Here is an 11,553-nt window from a genome sequence, read left to right on the forward strand (position 1 = left end):
CAGATGAAACGAATGGTGGAAGTTACACACTTACACACTTACACAGTTACACAAGTCAACAACTCCTCTTCTACAAACAAAACATGTGGAGTGGCACTAGTAAAAGCATGTATACACCTAGATGAATCCAAGAACATGCCTGAATTCACCTTATAAGAAAGTGCAAGTTATAAACTCATGGTAGTCATCCACAAGACTATATAACCATTAGCAGCTCCATTATGCATAGTATGGACTAGAGACTATGACATCCTCAATATCATCATTAGCGCTGCCCAATAGTGGGTGTAGAACTTGGTATCAATATATGCTCCCATACACACACACCCCTCGTGTGCACGTGCACACACACACACACACACACACACAAGAGCATACATTCATGTAAGGTATGTGTGTTGAGTTTCTATCAGAGCTTTGGAGATGCAGGGAAACTCAGAGGCTCAGGATATGCTCATTGTTTCTTGAAAAGAGCATAGGAAAGTGATTGCTTCATTATGAAACCAGGCATATGTTCATTAGCCTACCATCACAGCGGTTGCAACTATGAGAAGGCAATGAATAGATCACACTTCGTTAATTACCCACAAAAGTAGCTAGGATCAACTCCAAGGTGAGGGATGGAGCAAGCAGCTAACGATTGAAATGAAACTAGAAAAAAACCGCAGAGAAGGCATGGAAGATTTGCAAAGGTTCATTGATGAAGAGTATGCCAGGCTCAAGGAACGAATACCTTCTCCTGATTTCACCGATGCCAGAGAAAGGCGTGCTTATATATTGGCCATGGCGGCCGCTCTCACGCAGGCTGTACAAAGCAACACACCACCCACATTGTTTGGGGAATTCGTTGATGCAGCTTGTAGAGTGATTCCTGAATTGTCGGGGGTGCCTGACGAAGGGAAGTGGTTGGAAGTATTCAAACAGTGTGCTGCTGGGAAGCAGGCTGCTGTTGTCGATGTGAAGAAGCCGCAGCAGCAGGAGGACCAGCTGTGTCAAGAATTCGAAGGAGAGTACCAAGATCCCGCCCGCAGTATTCTTTCATATTTTCTCGACTACATAGATCAATGCTACACAAGTTGGTCCAAGGACAGCAAGACTTGATATGGCCCCTGCATGGCCATTGTGCAGTCAAGGGGTTGGGGGAAATCGAGAGCTGTCCGAGAGATTGCTTTGGCTCCTAACCAAGTGATGGTCTTCTATTTGAGCTTGATGGGCCCTAAACATGCCGGGTACCCCGGGTCTGACCCAGATATTCTCCGGCACTTTAGGAACATCAGAAAGGTTGAGCATACATATGCACTTTTCCGTGCATATTTTGATTGGTTGTCTGAACAGGGCACTTTCCCGAGCAAGGAGGATCTGTTCAGAGATCATCAGATGAAGCGTTATCATCGTATACTCCACAGATTCGGATTCAACCAGAATGCAGCAAGAAATGTATGATAGACGCATGTAATGAAGCAATGGCTAGACACGCCACATCTCTCAGAAGCAACGGTGTTTGCTTTTTTTTTTTTTTTTCGTACACACCCGGGGCCCACTCAAGTGGGTGGAGCCGATTTCCCCTTACACGTGGTGTTTGCTTTTTGTTTGTCTTGGATGAAGCTCGAACCCTTCTGCAGCCTCCTGAAGCTGACATGGGAGGGGAGTTCCAAGGAGAACTTCCATTTATCCTTTTCAGGAGAGCATCCGCAGATTTGCCGGGTGATCATTTGTGCTTTTTATTGACACCACATCAAGGGTGTCAAATTTCACGCCTGCATCCAGGTATGATCCCAGTCTCATAGTTCTTTCGGGTTGTGTGTAACGTACCTATACCAAGAATTTCCATATTTGATCGTCCAGGTATGATCCCCCGTCTCAAAGTTATTCGAGGTCTCAGGAATCTCTTTGCACCTTTTTCAAGACTTCCAACATTTGATCGCATCTCTGCATCCACGTCCTCCACGAGCTTAGACACCATTGCTTCCCCACAAATTTGGTTCAGAGAGAGTAGGCCGCCAAAAAGTTTTCCAAACAAGAGTGGGTGAGCGAGATTCTGCACTTAGCACAGACCAAGCTTCTTGGGGGTGTTCTGATAAATTCAGAAGAAGGTCATAACCTGTTACGGTCCCCGCACATGTCATTGGTGCTTTTGGGCCGTCGCATAGGAGTGGACGTCTGTCCTCAATCTTCAGCTGCGCAGGATCTTGTGGCTTCGCACATGAGTGCATGCTTGCATGTTTCGGCATCGAGGGAATATGTGCTCTGCACTTCTCTGCCTGAGCCTGCCTTAAATGAAGCAGCTGCAATTGCTTTAAGGAGAAACAGAGAGTTGATGCAGCAGCAACTACATCAATTGAATTCGTTGTTGCTGAATGGCATTGCATCTGCTGGGGAAAGGGGAGAGCTGGTTGCAAGGTTTTTGCTGATCCATGCCATGGATAGTCTGCAGCAAGGAGATTCTCCTACCAAACCTGTGTTCTTGGAAGGCTTTTGTACCTAATTTTAAGGAATTCCCTCCTGAATTAGAGCATTTGAACAAAGCAAAAGTCTTCTTCAATGCATTCCATCGCTTCTTTGGGAAGCCTTGAGTCCGAGATGCAAGAAGATTTTTAAAGAAAGGTGCTGCAATGATTTGTGCCCCGATGCAAGAGGCATTCGATCTGTACATTCTATATGTAATGCCTGATGATGCAAATGTTTAACAAATGGCTTTAGTAGCACATAAAGAAAACCAAGAACGGATTGCAAGATAGGCGAGGAAAAATCTAGAGTTCTTAAGTCTCTTGCCCGAAGTTATGAGACACGTTTTATGGCTGAAAGACAAGGCTAAGCCTCAAAAGCGGAGAAGAGTTCAAAGTGGAAAGTTTATTTGGAAATATCTTCTCAAACTCAAGATATTTTTGGCTATGGATAGAACAAAAAGGCTTTTGCAAATTTTTTCGAGGATCCAAGCAAGAAGGTAAAAGAACCAAAGGGCAAAAAGACCCCCCTTTACAAAGGGACCAAGAGATGAGGAACCCACCTCTAGAAAAAGGGAAATGAAGAGGAAATGGAATCCTAAGAGAATAGTTTTGAAAAGGACTCTTCTATGTTGAAGATATATGGCTTATGGTTATGCACTTGTGTATTGGGGACATTCTAGTAGTATGGGATTCTAGAATATGTCATGTATGCAAGCTACATATAGGTGGTGTTCTTGCAGCATGGGCCGCTAGAATACATCTCATGTGAGGGAACATCGCCAAGAGATATTTGTCAACCACACAGATAGATTCAGTTTCTATCATGAGTGAAGACTTTTAGTTGCGAACATTTGATTAGGTGTGGAGAGCGTTTGGTTCATGCCTTCAAGGAGCTTTGGGAGGAAAAGTTCTTCATTAACACAAAGTAAGGCGAGGAGATGGGTCACATAGTATCAAAGGATGGGATCATAATGGATCCAACAAAGGTAGATGCCATAAAAAATTGGCTAGAGTTGAAAGCCGTTCATAATGTGCGGAGTTTTCCAAGATATGCTCTTATTACCGGCATTTTGTCCGAAGATTTGTTGGATCTTACACAAAGAAAAAAGTGGTTTTTCGATGGGGACATACACAACAGAAAGCCTTCAAGATCTTGAAAGAGAATCTAACTATAAGACCAATTTTAGTGATATCAGACCTTAAGAAGCCCTTTGAGGTTTATTGTGATGCTTCGGGAGACTACATTGGAGCAACTTTACAACAAAAAGGACATGTTATAGAATATGAGAGCAGGCAACTCCTTTCCCCAAAAAGGAGTGCTTTCATCTACTATGAGAAGGAGCTTTTGATTGTCCATACATCAGGCAAGTAGACCACAACACCCGAGATTCATGCTATCTCATAGGCCTATTATCAAGATTTAGAATTTATGCGAGAAGCTTATGTTGGTGATGAGGACTTTGGTGAGATTTACTCTCAATTGTAGCATAGTCACATTATGGATCATTATGCTCTTCAGGATGAATTTTTGATGATGGATTGATGACTTTGTGTCACCAAGGACTTACGACAAAAAGTCATGCAGGAGTCTCATATCCCACTAGTGGCAGGACATAGGGGTATTATTGCTACTATAGAGCTCGTGGTGGAGAGGTACTTCTATTGGCCTTCATTATGAAAGGATGTGCATGTTAGTATACTCAATGCCCACCTCTCAACCTTGTCCTACTTTGGTTTTGTGTTGCACACTTGTAAAGCCCCCATTATGAGGAGAAGCCTATCGTGCATGTGACTATGGAGGGAATTGTAGAGCGGTTCTCTCTACCGTGCAATATAGTGCTCATAGAGTACTACCGATCAACAAATGTATTGAGAAACACAATGTCAATCCGAGGACTCGACCCGATTAGTGCATGAAGGCTTATCCCTTGCGGGAGAGCTCACATACACGAACCACCACTTGACGATTCAACCATTCAATCACCTCAATCAATCTCTCAATTCCTTAAACCCACTACACTAATCAAGAGAACAAGCAATGCATAGCAATCTCTTAATCCCATTCAAACATTGATTAAATCTTAGCTTTCCCTAATGCTAGTAAACCCATAAGCGTGCATCTACTAATCCACAAGCTTAAGCAAGCATAGAATGTAACATTCACAAACCCACAAGCTCATAGAGAGAGTCTATCCATGAATAACTCATTGCCAATGAAGTGGGCAAGAGCTTACATCAATGGAGACTACACACACACACACTACAAGCATGCAACATACACAAGAGAAAGAAAGAAGCATTCAACTAATCATAGATTAATCTACTTCAATGATGCTAAAACAGATTACGAGAATGAAGTGGAGCTATACTCATTGGAGCTTGATGCTCATTAGAGTACAATAGAGAGAGAGTTAGAGAGTTGCCATAGCTTGAGAGCTCAAGAGTTTCACTCAATAGCTTATGAGAATGGCCAAAAACGTCCACTTTCTTTAGCTAACATCTCTTTTATAGAGATGTCACTAACCCTAACCCTAGGTCTCTTTCACACATGGGCGGACAACCCCATAAGTGAGCCTTGCTTAATACACTTAGAACTCTCATTTAGAACCCACATTGGCCTAAAACGATTTACATTGCACTTCGGCAAAAAAATATGAAAAAATTATGTGCGTCTTTATGTTCCCATGGCTACAATCCCGCTCTCTCGCATTAATTGCTTCCGGCCTCCTTCCATAATCCGTGTTCCCGTGAGTGAGTGAACATTCCCCCCTTCCTAAATCGTGCACGTCCTCGGGCGTGGTAGAAACAAAAGCTGCAAAAAACAATGGAAGACAACTAAAGCCTTTTATTGAAAAAAAACCAGAAATGACAATCTCACACGTGAGCATGCAAGTGAAAGGCTGATTAGAGTTTTAATAAAGAGTGCTAAAAGAAGCGAGTAAAGACTAGTCAAAGTGAGACTAAGTGGTAGATAGTGCTATGCAAAGGCAAGTGTGTTTGTACACCGCAGGTTATGACCACAGTCTCAATGTCCTACAAGTGTTTAAGTTATTCCTAAGTGGCAACCCTACTCCTAAATATAAGCCATGGTGATTGGACCTTTCTTTCTTTCTTTTTTTTTTCTTTCTCTTTTTTGTTTGTTGTTGTTTTTTTTTTGGTGTGTAAAGAGCAGAAGATCAAAGAGAATTATAATTTTTAGCTTTTCGCTAAAAATTAAGGGCGACAAACCCTTTTCTTTCTTTTTGACATAAGAAGTACCCTATGAAGATGAGGGCATCGGTCTCGAGGGCCCATAATGTACCCAAGAGTCCTACCAGCATCTATCAAGGTGATAGAGTCCTTGTAGGTCTTCTTCTTAATCTTTCAGACGTCAGTGTTCACCCCATGGAACCAAGGCATCGGCCTCAAGGTGCTAAAACAACCCAAGGTCCTACCAAGCATTCCACATGGCCATAGACACGTCATGTCTTAAGTCACTTCTATATATTTTTTAGGGCATGTGTTTCGTAAATTTTTTATTAATCGTAGCACCTAGCCCATACCTAAGAGGTAGCTACCACTAGGGATAACTAATATACTTCTAGAGCATAAGAACTTGGCATACTCCGTTGGTATATGTCTTACACCGTCTTCAAATAGAAATACCTTCTACTAAGTCCTCTAAGAATCTAGAAATCACTCGCTACATAGTAACAACTAATTTAAAACTTAAACCAGCCAACTGTGTGTGAACATGTAAACAATATATGTAAAAGTGAAAAGCACATAAAGAACAAAAGATTATGATTTGAATACACCTGTTGTAGTGCTCGTTGATGTTGTGCATTTGTCTTGATGCATTGCTGATGTGCGATTGCTTCTCTTTGCTCTTTGTAGGCATTGCATGTCTCCCCCCTTCCTAATTTGTGTGCACGGTAGGTGGACTATTGGGGCGTGTTTGTATGCTCTTGTTTAACTGAGATCTCTACAAAATGTCTTATTAACAAACAAGAAAAGAAAAGAATAAAATTTGTTATTGGTGCCAATCACCGAATATAGTCGAGGGGAAAAACCTAGTGGGAGAAAAGTGCCCTGGCTTGTTGATCTTATTGTGGTGTTGATGAGCTTACCCTTGCACTGGCGGTGGATCCGTGTCCACTTCTGCTAGAAAGATGGTATCAATCACTTCAGGATGCAAGGATAACCCTGTACAAAAGCCGGCCTCTGGAGAAGGTGGTAGAGAAAGGAGTGCTTCCTCGCTAAAATATGGCATTGGTTCTATGGGAAGGTTAAGCAGACAATTCCGATTTTGGAATTGCTCAATATAGGTGCTCATAGTGATCCAAAATTGATATGTTGAGGCTGGGGGAAGAAGGGCTTGCAAGATAGGTGGTTGCAAGTCATTTATGCATGTATCCCTTCATTGTTGTGCTTGAACCTCCTCAGGTAATCTACGTTGATTTGGTCCTCGGTCTGGTACTCTCACATCAAGAAGGTTATGGCGTTGGGGTGTAATTCCCACAATTTGTTTCATTAAGCCCGTGCCGTATCATCGAAAGTAAGAGCGGCATAGCCAGCAAATGTGTGAAGCTTCTCCTAATATGAGTCATGCACACTCTTGACAATGTGGAAATGGATGATACTGTTGATAGAATAAAGTGACAAAGTGATGCCCACAATAATTTTCACCTAAGGGAGCATAAAAGTACCTAGAATGAGTTTGAACTGTAAGGTCAACACAGAAGCCTTGCGACGCTCCTTGGCTTTTGCAACTCTAGCTTTAGCTTCTTCTTGAGCCTGACGTTTAAGTAGGTCATGTGCTTCTTTCCGTGTGTGGGCAGCATGCATTTGTTGAAGCATGGCTTCAGTTAATGGTTCATTGTATTTCTTGAGACGACTTCCATTAATGAAGTTAGGATTTGCTCACCTTCTAGTGTCTCTAAATGCACTGCACCACTTGGAGTAAGCTCATTAATCACAAACGGTCCTAGGCCACGTTTCTTGAGCTTTCTCTTATGCTTCTTAAGTGTGTACAAGAGCACAAGGTTCCCTTTTTTGAATCGGCCAGTTGTTACATTTTGATCATACCATTGCTTTTGTCTCCTCTTCTCAGCATACATCCCCATTACCGCCAATAAGCGGGTCTCATCAAGTTTTTCTAATTCATCAATGCGTTGAGAAAGCTCATGACTAGTCCAGTCCAATTGTTTAGCAACTCGTAGAGTAGGTACAAGAAATTCAATAGGAAGAATTGCATCTAGCCCAAAAGTAAGCTCAAATGGGATTGTGTCCACAGATGTTTTATAGACTGTTCTATATGCCCAAAGAACTGAGTGCAACTTTTGCTCCCAATCAGTCCTATGTCCCTCAACAATCTTTATGAGTGCTGTGCAGAGAATCTTGTTAGTACTCTCAGCTTGACCATTGGTCTGGGGATGATAGGGTGTAGAATGCTTGTGAATTACCATAAATTCTTGAAGTAAAAACTCTATGACCTCATTCACAAAGTGCACACCTTGATCACTAACGATTTCAATAGGTAAGCCATAGCGTGTAAACACGTACTCATACAAGAACTTGGCTGTGGTTTTGGCATCATTTTTGACTGTAGCCTTTTCTTCTACCCATTTGGTCAAATAGTCAGTTTGCGATTATAATATATTCGGCATGCATGTGACGAGCTAGAGGTTTAATGGGACCGACAAAATCATTACCCCATTTGGCAAATGCACGTGTGCTTAACATAGGCCACAATTGCATATTGTCCTTTGTGATGGGAGGTTTGGTCCTTTGACAATCGTCAACGTTTCACATATTCTTCGGCATCCATTTCTAAGGTTGGCCACCAAAGCCCAGACCACCTAATCAACTTAGCTGTGGTATTGCCCGAAAAGTGTCCACCCCCAACACCTGCATGTGCATGAGTCAAGATTTTCAAGTAGTCAGCTTCACATACACACATGCGCAAGTTGCCATCCTTGCCCCTCTTGTAGAGTTGGCCCTCTATCAGCATATAGTTGGCCGCTTCAACTTCAATAGCATGCTTTCGATATTTAGGAATTATTCGATCAGTATGACCATGCTGAAGATAGTCCACAATATACTTACTCCAACTTGGTGTAGTTGAAATTTGGAATAATGTGACATTATGAATTGGTTGTTGAATATGACATGAAGCAGAGTTACAAACAAATTTTTCAGCATTCGCATGCATGGTAGGCCACCATTGCCCATCCTGAGTTATACGTCGCACACAAGTAGTAGCTGATGCATGGATTCCACCAATACCCTCATGTCCCCATTCCAAGATCTCCTCATATTGGTCAGGGTTAGGTATAAGCCGCAACACTCCATCATTACCCTGACGATATAATCTCCCTGAGATTAACTTGAATGGTTGCCATAGGTCCACATTAGGACTCGCTAGTTGTATCTGCTGCCTTGTCAAAATTTCTAAGATGGGTTCAGACCATTTAGGAGCTGTCTCTACAAGGAAAAGTGTTGAATCTAACATATCATCATCCACACCCACAGGAGCTTTGCCAGAGGTGATTCGAGACAAATGATCTGCCCTAAGATGAGTTGTTCCTTTTCGGACTGCCACTTCAAAATCAAATTCAAGAAGGATGACAAACCACCTCACAATCCTTCCAGTTGCACAAGGCTTATTCACCAAATATAGTATTGATGGTCCACAAAAAATATAAATTTGTTTGCCAAAAGGTAATGGCGAAACTTTTTCACTGCACATATCATGGACAAACCTTCTCTTTCTGTTGTGGTATAATTCTTCTCAGCATTGTTCAACTGTTGACTAGCATATGAGATTGGGAAATCCTTATTATGTTCTCCCGATTGAGCCAAAATACATCTAATTGCAAAGTTTGAAGCATCAATATGGACATGAAAGATTTGGTTCCAGTCTGGTGCCCGTAAGATGGGTGCAGACACTAATGCTTGCTTCAACTTTTCAAAGGATTCCTCACACTCGTCAGTCCAATTAAACTTTACAAGAAGATCATACAATGGTCTGGCTAGGACAACGTACATGTAGATGAATCGACGATAATAGCCACAATGTCCCATGAATATTTGTACTCCTTTAGGGTTGATAGGCCGAGGTAATGAGACAATGACATCAATTTTATCCATATCTATTGAAATACCATTGCGAGAAACAATATGGCCCAAAATCTTCCCTTGTCTTACCATGAATTTGCACTTGTCAGGATTCAAGCATATACGATAAACTTGACACTTTTGAAACACAAGTCTGAGGTGTTCTATATGATCATCACGCTCTTGTGAGTAAACACATAAATCATCCATGAAGATCTCAAGAAATAGCCTAAGGTACTCCTTGAATACATGACTCATTAACCGCTGAAAGGTTGCAGGTGCATTAGTTAGACCAAATGGCATAACACGATAGGCAAAGACGCCATCTTCAGTTTTGCAAAGGCTGTCTTGTGTTGATCCTTCGGATCAATCGACACTTGATTATAACCGGAGAATCCATCCAAGAAACTATATGCCTTTTTCCCTGCAACACGTTCCAAAACATGATCCGTGATTGGAAGTGGGTAATGATCACGTACAATAGCTGCATTTACCTTCTTGAGGTTTATACATACTCGAAGTTTTCCATTTTTCTTGGGCACCACTACAATGGGGGAGACCCATTCAGTGTGTTCAATCTCATAGATAAATTTTACCTCTAAGAGCTTGTCTATTTCTTCTTTTATCTTTCGTGCTGCAAAATTCTCATTGTAAGTATAAGGACATTGCTTGGAAGGCTTTGCATCCTCTCGCAATGGAATTGTATGCTGACATATGCTTGGATCAACTCCTTTGAGGTCTTTATAACTCCAAGCAAAAACATCGCGATACTCCTTTATTGTTTAAATTAATGACTTCTCCTCATCTAAGGACAAGTCTGTGGCAATCCACACATAGCGAGGCTCTTTTCCTGGCTCAACGATATCAATTTTTTTTGCATCTTCTGGACCATCATATGAAACCCCTGGCATGCTTGGCTTTTGTCGCATGGGCTGTTGAAGAACAATCTTCCGATCTTGAAGAGTGTACTGTGTGAAGTTGGGGGGAACATTGAGACCTTGTTCTTGTCCACTTGAGTCATCACTAATTGAAGACCATCATGCGGTTTTGAGCTCTCTTTTGCAATCTTGCATCAGAGTTTTTTGTTCAACCGTTATCTTTGCACTTCCGACACTCTCTTTTGAATCGGTTTGAGACTTGAGTTTTTGTTTTGGTCTCTTTGTTTTTTTACGATTTTTGCTAACAGTTTTTAGCTTTTCTCCTAGTTGGAATCCATCTGATCGTTTTACTTGGTCTTTGATACTATCTTATGCTTGGACATAGTATAGATATCCATTCTTTCTTGAGAAGTGAGGTGGTGGTCGAGAGTGTTCATTCTTAAACTCCTCGTTTTCTTTTTGTATTCTCTCACGTCGTTCCCTCTCATCTTGTTTACGGATTCTCTTATGGCTCTTACAGCATTTACGTTTGGGTCGGCTTCAAGGGATCTCTATTTGAACCTCCCTTCCTCTCAAGAGTAGGCGTGCCTTTCCTAACTCTTTCTCGGGGATTATCACATCATCATCAAAATCAGAGTCCCATCCATCTTCCTTATCAGCATCATTAGCCGATTCGAGTGTTAAATCCTCCACTGAGACTTCCTCTACATGCAGTGTTGTGGATGCAACCCCATAGTACAAATAATCTAGAAGGTCACGTGGTTGTACCATTCATATAGGAATAATGTCATATCCATCTGAGTCACAAAATTGAATTGGCTTAGGTAAAGCACATGTCGATAATGTTGCAAGGACATGACCCCATTCTAGGGGATCAATTAAGTGCTCAGGGAAGGGTTGTGGAATGTATGCCTCATCTGATACACTTCGATTACCCTTAAGTCTCTCAGTGTTGAAATCCTTACATGAGGCTCCACACATCCACAGATCTTCTCGCCCATCTGACAATGTAACTCTTGAGCCCTCAGATGAAGCAAAATCAAACTCATCTATTGGAGACCGCGTTACATCACGATACGAGTGATTTTACAAAATAGCTTGCACGATACCCATATCCATCTCCTTTGTCA

Source organism: Cibotium barometz, chromosome 52, assembly GCF_041138505.1.
Source record: "Cibotium barometz isolate CiBa-2024 chromosome 52, ASM4113850v1, whole genome shotgun sequence".
Lineage (NCBI taxonomy): Eukaryota > Viridiplantae > Streptophyta > Polypodiopsida > Cyatheales > Cibotiaceae > Cibotium > Cibotium barometz.